Source organism: Acipenser ruthenus, chromosome 7 (assembly GCF_902713425.1).
Source record: "Acipenser ruthenus chromosome 7, fAciRut3.2 maternal haplotype, whole genome shotgun sequence".
Taxonomy (NCBI): domain Eukaryota; kingdom Metazoa; phylum Chordata; class Actinopteri; order Acipenseriformes; family Acipenseridae; genus Acipenser; species Acipenser ruthenus.
The window spans coordinates 31,996,210-32,003,941 of NC_081195.1; the positions used below are offsets into that span (position 1 = coordinate 31,996,210).

A 7,732-nucleotide genomic window follows, 5' to 3' on the forward strand; every position below is an offset into this window, starting at 1 on the left:
GGGGATCTCTGGCACTGCTCTGGCCTGGTTCTCCTCCTACCTCTCCAACCACACTTACCAGGTAACCTGGCGTGGAGCAACCTCCACACCTCACCCTCTCTTAACAGGAGTCCCCCAAGGGTCAGTCTTGGGTCCCCTCCTGTTCTCTCTCTACACCCACTCCCTGGGCCCCCTCATCGCATCCATTTCTATGCTGATGATGCTCAGATTTTTCTCTCCTTCCCCACCTCTGACTCCACCATCCCCTCCCGTATCTCTACCTGTCTGTCTGCTATTTCCTCCTGGATGCACTCGCATCACCTCAAACTCAACCTCCTTTTCTTTCCCTCCTCCTCCTCCCCCTCCTCTGATCTATCTATCTCTGTTCCCCTGGAATCTACCACACTCTCTCCCTCTTCCTCCACTAAGAACCTCGGAGTCACCCTGGACCCCTGCCTCTCTTATTCCCAGCACATCTCCACTCTGGCACACACTTGCCGATTCTTCCTGAGCAACATCCGAAGAATCCAACCTTTCCTCACCAACTACGCCACCCAGCTCCTGGTCTAGGCCTTGGTACTCTCCCGCCTAGACTACTGCAACTCCCTCCTGGCTGGCCTCCCTGCGTCCGCCACCCGTCCGCTCCAGCTCAATCAGAACTCCGCTGCCCGCCTGGTGTTCTCTTTGCCTCGCTTCTCCCATGCAACTCCACTACTCCGCTCACTCCACTGGCTCCCGATCATCGCTCGCATCCAGTTCAAGACTCTTGTACTAGTCTACAGACGCCTTGACCAGACTGCACCCAGCTACCTCCAGACCCTCATCTCTCCCTACACCCCCACTCGACCTCTCCGTTCCGCCTGCACTAGAAGACTGGCTCTACCTCCTCTACGCTCCCCTGCCTCCAGAGCCCGCTCCTTCTCCACCCTCGCTCCGCAGTGGTGGAATGACCTTCCTACAGATGTCAGGACTGCCCAGTCCCTGACCACATTCCGGTGCCTCCTTAAGACTCACCTCTTCAGACAGCACCTGTAGAACTCCTCTGTTTTTCCCCTGGGACACTTATCACCCTTCCTTAAATGTGCTTTACTTGCTCTTATCTGCCCCCTATTTTACTGCATTTAATCCTGTACTTCAGAGTACTGTAATCTGCCAAGTGTTTAATCTGTAGTATTTTGTATTTAATCATATCCTGATGTAACTATCACTGACACTGTTATCTGCTGTATTATTGAATTGTATTTTGTCACACTTGTACTTGCTTGAACCAAAGTCATTGTATTTATCTTGCTCTTAATTGTATTATTACTTGTACTGTGATACTTGAAATGTATTTGCTTACGATTGTAAGTCGCTCTGTATAAGGGTGTCTGCTAAGAAATAAATAATAATAATAATACACGCACGGGCCACACTCCAGAAAAACAGTCTATGAATTACCAAGGACACAGAAAGACTGTGGTGATAAATAGTATGTAAAAACCAGGGGTGTGCCAATACTTATATTTTTCAAGTGATTACCTTTAAGAAATTTGAAAGTGTTATAAATTAATTACATTTACATCTATGAGTTGCAAAATATTAAATTACATGTTAAGGGTACCGAGACGGCTGAAGTAGTTGTTTTTCTCCTCCTTGGTTCAAATCCAGATTAGGTCACAAAATCTTGCTTGTCAGTGAACACTATTGTATGTGGTGAACCACACAGTTCAGGACAATGAGAATCTCGGCAGACTGGACTGTTCTCTCACCTCCTTAAACATGGTCCTTTCAGGGTAGTCTTGATGACCACTTGCAGGGCAATGTGGAGAAACTCACTCTATGGAGCCAGAACCATTTATCATCACTAATATTAATTGCAACACATGCTTAATCAAACACTTAGCCAAGTAAAATGCTTTAGTAATTACTTTCTGCTGTTAAGATTGATATCATTTCCTTATCCTATTTTAAAGTAACTTTAAGTATTTTCAAACATTGCAACATCTTCCTTTAAAGCACTAAGTCAGAATTTAGATGACGAACTCCAACTCAAAGAGGAGCTTGATATAGATTTATTTAATTAATTAATCGGCGTATTAATTTGATCAAACCAAACTGTTAACTTTGAATTTCTCAAAACAACACTGTGTAAGTTATGGTCTTGCATATTAACAGCTTCATATGCAAGATAAAATTTCATTAAAAAAAAAATAATTCCAGTAAAACATTTCCAAATGCTAATTCCTCAGTATTACAGAACCTAAAAGAAATCCTTTAACATTGCCCTTATCAAGCGGTTTTCTAATTATACTTTCTTAGTTCCATGCAGTATTACTGAAGATCTTAAAGTTACAGATGAAATGCATTTTGAAATTATCAGTATACACATAAGTACAAGATCTGAATATGCTTGTTAGCATTTTCTTACGTCATTAAAAAAATATACAGATTTTTAACACAATTTGAGCTGCATACACTTTTTTGTTATTTTTTACCAAGTATTACTTCAATAATCTGCAGTGTAATGCAGTATTTTGCATACCACGACTTTGTAATGCAGTACAACCTATAGTACTAGGTGGCATAATAACAGATCTCAACATCCACTGGACTGGTGCCCAAGACTCAATGGCAAGGATCTGCGCTTGCACAGTTCTCATGGTGACAAAACCCATGGTGTCTGACTGTAGCCAAAACCACTTTAAAACTAACACTAAATTACAAAAACGAAAGTTTACCATGGCCACCTTTTCTGCAATTTTTCAGTTACCTGTGCTTATACTATACACCATGAACATCTGACAATGGTTAGTCATGTGTTTTACCTTTCTTTTACTATCATTATCTATACTTTTTTGCTATAAACATTAATGGAGTATCAGAAAAACAGTTGTAGGCACAGCTATCATGTCAATACCAGAGTTGGCCAGGTCCAACTTTCTGAAGAGTTCAATTTTCAGAAGTGACACTCATATTAATGGAGCCTACAGCACCACAGTCATACCCAGTAAAAGGAAGATTAATCAGTACCAGTAATCTTTTCAAACTAACTTGTTGACTATCCTTTAGTCAATTCAAGAAACCAACTAGAAGTCGTGTACTAGGACCAACACATGACATCCCTTAGGACTGAAGTCATTGTATTTTGTATCTTGCTCTTAATTGTACTGTAATTCTTGATATGTATTTTTTGTATACAACTGTAAGTCGCCCTGGGTAAGGGTGTCTGCTAAGAAATAAATAATAATAATAATAATAATAATAATAATAATAATAATAATAATAATAATAATAATAATAATAATAATAAAAATAAACTTGCAATAAACAAAAATCCTAAGCAACTCTGGATGCCAAGAGTGGGTTATTTTTATGAGTGGAGCTGATCAGAGTGCTGAAACCAGCTCTCAGAGTCTTTCCCTCCCTTCTATTTGTTTTTTCTCCACTCTTCCCCATTTAAGAAAATGCCTTCCTCTCTATCCCTCCAATCCTCGGCACTTACTTTAAGGTTGGAAGTTAGAAGTAACTTGTTGCCTTGTTTTTCTTTCCTCTTTCTCTCCTCACTCTCTGTCTCTGCCCGGGGACTTGCAATGTGATGCTTATTTTGTTCTGAAGACTAAACTGAAAGCTTTTTTCCTGACTCGTGATCTGAGGCTCATTAAGAAAAGGTCACTCCAGGGACAGTGTTCTCTGCAGGGGGAGAGCTATAGAAAGAGAGAAAGGAAAACAGAGGCAGGGACGAGAGGCAGAGGGGCCAGCAGGGAGAGAATCAGAAGAAATTGAAGTTGAGAGAGATGGAAACATGAGAAAACAGTATTGAAAGAAGGGGGGTGGGGAAAGGCAAGGGACATGGGTTAAATAAGGAATATTGAGAGTAGTGGACTTAGCAAGGGGTACAATGATATTAGCATTATTATTTGCTTATTAGCAGACACCTTTATCCAAGGTGACTTACAGAGACTAGGATGTGTGAACTACGCATCAGCTGCAGAGTCACTTACAATTACGTCTCACCCGAAAGACGGAGCACAAGGAGGTTAAGTGACTTGCTCAGGGTCACACAATGAGTCAGTGGCTGAGGTGGGATTTGAACCGGGGACCTTCTGGTTACAAGCCCGTTTCTTTAACCACTGGACCACACAGCCTCCAGAGTTAGGTATACAGAGTTAGGAGGCAGTTTGGTACTACCTCACAGCTAGAAGGGTGTACATGGATGCTTATGGGGAGATTTGGGGTGCTGTTTGTGGGGGCTAGATGGGTACAGATTGAGGGAGAGTTGGGGACTATTAGTGAGGTATAGAGGGGTATAGACTGAGGGATTTTAGGGCTCTGTTACAAAAATGTGTGGAAGGGTACAGATTGAAGGAGAGTTGGGGGCTCTGTTACAGTGAGGTATAGAAGGATACAGACTGAGGGGGAGTTTAGGGCTCCATTACAATGAGGTATTGAAGGGTACAAATTGAGGGGGAGCTAGGGGCTCTTTTACAGTGAGGTATAGAGAAGTAAAGATTGAGGGAGAGTTGATTTTTGAATGCAGCAGCATATTAAAGTCAATATTTTGAGTGAGACAGAGCCTGTACATATTGTTCAAGGGTGCCACAAAGTTAAGAATGCTATTTTTATATAGTGGTCTCAAATATTATGATGCTGTAGCAGGGTTTCCCCCTCCGCCCCTGTACAGATTATTGTTTTGTATTTGTTTTGTTTTATGATTTATTGTAGTTGTATTTATTGACGGCGAAGCGCCGTGTGTTTTGTTTTTGTTTTAAAAACAACTCGTGGGAATGCATGACTGTCAGCTAGTTATTATTGAATTAGCTGGCAGTCACGCATAATAATTGTACCCGTGCAGATTGTGGCCGAGGGGTAATAGAATAATTGCCAGTTAGTTAAACCCCTCAGCCATGATATAAAAGCCTGCAGCTCGCTGCACTCGGGGTGGGTGTTAGAGAGGAGCGGAGAGAGCGAGGAGAGAGAAAACAAAACTAAAATTAAATACAGGAACAGTGAAAGCAGTTGCCCAGCCTGACCTGTGTTGTTTTCGTAGTATTTTGTGTTCGTGATTATTTTTGTTTACCCTTTTATTTTGCTCTGTGAGCACAGTGTTTTTGTTTGAATATTTTATTTATTTTTGTTAATAAAAACGGCGCGCCGCGTCTTTATTATTTGGAAACTGCGGACTTGGGGTGAGTGTTTTTAAGTTTCTGCTTCTGCTGTGACGTCACCGCCCAGCCACCCTGTCACAGATGCAAATTAATGTTTGGAATGTGAGGGTGGCATATATGGTTGACAGTATGAAGATGGAGGACTGAATGGACAAAATAAACACATGTAACAATATTCTTCCTCAGCAACATACGCAGAATTCGCCCCTTCCTCACCGACTACTCCACACAGCTCCTAGTTCAGGTCCTGGTACTGTGCCACCTTGATTACTGCAACCCCTTCATGGCCGGTCTCCCTGCCTCTGATATCCGTCCACTCTAGCTCATCCAAAACTCTGCTCCCCGCCTTGTCTTTTCCCTTCCTCGTTTCTCCCACACTACACCGGTGCTCCGCTCACTCCACTATCTCCCTATCGCTGCTCGTATACAATTCAAAACTCTTTTATTTGCCTATTGCTGTCTCAACCTTTCTGCTCCCTCCTATCTCCTATCTCCATCATTTCTCCCTACACCCCCTCTCGACCCCTCCGCTCCTCCACCACCGGCAGATTAGCTGTCTCCCCACTTCTGCCTCCAGAGCCCACTCCTTCTCCTCCCTTGCCACTCAGTGGTGGAACGACCTACCCACGAATATCAGGACTGCTCAGTCCCTGACCACCTTCCGGTGCCTCCTCAAGACACACCTGATCAGACCTCACAACTCTCGACTATACTGGACTACATGGCACCCAATTGTACCAGTACTTGCATCAGCTTGTACTTGCACTGAACTACTCCATATCTTGCCATATTCTACTACTGCCCTTAATTATAACTATTTCCTGTATCTTGTACTTGATTTTACTGTTATAGGTATCTGTATTCACATTTTTTGTAATTGCTCTTATTTGAAATCGTTCTTATCTATCTATCATACTTACTACATGCTCTTAATGGAATTTACTCGTATAAGTAAATATTTTTACTATACGTTTAACTTCTTTCAGTCAAATTTGCTCTTAAATGTAATTATTTACTGTATTCTTTATTTTGCTCTTATTTTAAATTGATCTTATTTTCTACTGATTTTACTGTACTTTATAACTGCTCTGTAATGTGATATTCTGAAATGTGGTATTCTATAATGTGGTATTCTGAAATGTGGTATTCTATAATGTGGTATTCTGAAATGTGGTATTCTATAATGTGGTATTTTGTAATGTGATATTTTGTAACAACTGTAAGTCGCCCTGGATAAGGGCTTCTGCTAATAAATAAATAATATTATTCAGATATTGACTGGAGTTGCAGCTTATATTGGAAAACTTGCCCCGAGGGTTGAAAAAGGGGCAGACAGTGGGTAATAATGTCCAAAGCCTCAGGCTTTCCACTATACATTTTTATTTCACTTTTATTACAAATCATTTATCCAGAGAAATTTGTGATGCTGTGGTTGGTCCACCATTTTGTTTTTTGTGGGCTAGAGTCAGAGAGTCGCTATTCACTACTTGACAAGAGCACAAACAATGTTTGGTCTTGTGACCCTGCAGTAGCTAATTGCATGTTTCAATGTCATAGTTTTAATAATGTGTACTGCTTCTACTACTTATTGTTTTTCATGCACGTTCATGCTTACTGCATTTATGGCAAATTATCTTCATATATGTATTCAACCTCAAACATGTTTCAGCTCACTTTATTAATTAGTAAACAATTTAGTTTGGAGCAGCTGCCAATTAATGCAACTGTTTGCTAATTCTGGTTCCACATTCAAAACTCTTTTACTTGCCTATCGCTGTCTCAACCTTTCTGCTCCCTCCTATCTCCAGACTATCTGTCAAGGTCAACATCAAGCTGACATGCCACGTTCACACAAGGGATATTAAAAAGGGTCTTTTAATCATGAATCCTGTTTCACTTGCAGGTCTGCTTGTTACAGTGAAAAAAGCCCTCCTTCACTACAACAGCTCCATGGCAGTGGAGGGCTAAAGATGTGGGGGTGAAGTTTCAGACTTGTCTTCTCCCATGGTCTGAACGTGAAAACTATTTATTAGTTTTTATTTGGTGAGCTCCATTGTAAAAATAAAATTTGTGGCTTCTAGTGTAAAAACTGCAACTTTACATTGTTTATTTCAAGTCTTTGTTTAAGCATTTAACAACCAAATAATACTAATACTATCTTACATTTTGGGTAGGGTATCAAAAACAGACTCTTCTGGAGAGTTTTTAGTACACTTTTTCTTTTGTTGCTATCTTTTTCATATTATATAAAAAAGGTGAGTGTTCTTGCATGGTATTATTACTTGTAAGCACTTTTATAGAGCGTGCTATATTGATTTTAGTTCAATAACTAAAACTCCTCCCGTTTGAATGAGCGTGAACAATCAATTGATGTAGAGCAGAACTCCAAACCATGTGCCTTTTAGCAATGTTCTGATAAAATGCTCGATTGGCCTCAGCACTTCCTGTTGGTTTGTTTAATGCATATTCGATAAAGCTCCATCCTTTCCTGATGCTTTCATTAATAAACATAGTAAACTATTGAAGCAATGGCTTATTTAATACAGACATCCACCACTATACCCCTGAACTTTGTCTATCCACCATCCACAAAATGTTGTGTGTGG

At 40.7% G+C, this 7,732-nt stretch overlaps 1 protein-coding gene across 3 annotated transcripts in view; it reads right to left on the bottom strand.

The window, feature by feature from the left end:
- The window catches only part of LOC117415065 (pleiotrophin), an 86,337-nt gene extending 82,723 nt beyond the window's left edge, over positions 1–3,614 (bottom strand). The window contains exon 1 of one of the 3 annotated variants that reach the window (XM_034025003.3): positions 3,464–3,614. The gene's annotated coding sequence lies outside the window, so the exon portion shown is untranslated. The remainder of the gene's footprint in view (positions 1–3,463) is intronic. The other 2 variants (XM_059026782.1, XM_059026783.1) reach the window with 2 other exon arrangements.
- Positions 3,615–7,732: the final 4,118 nt, after the last annotated feature.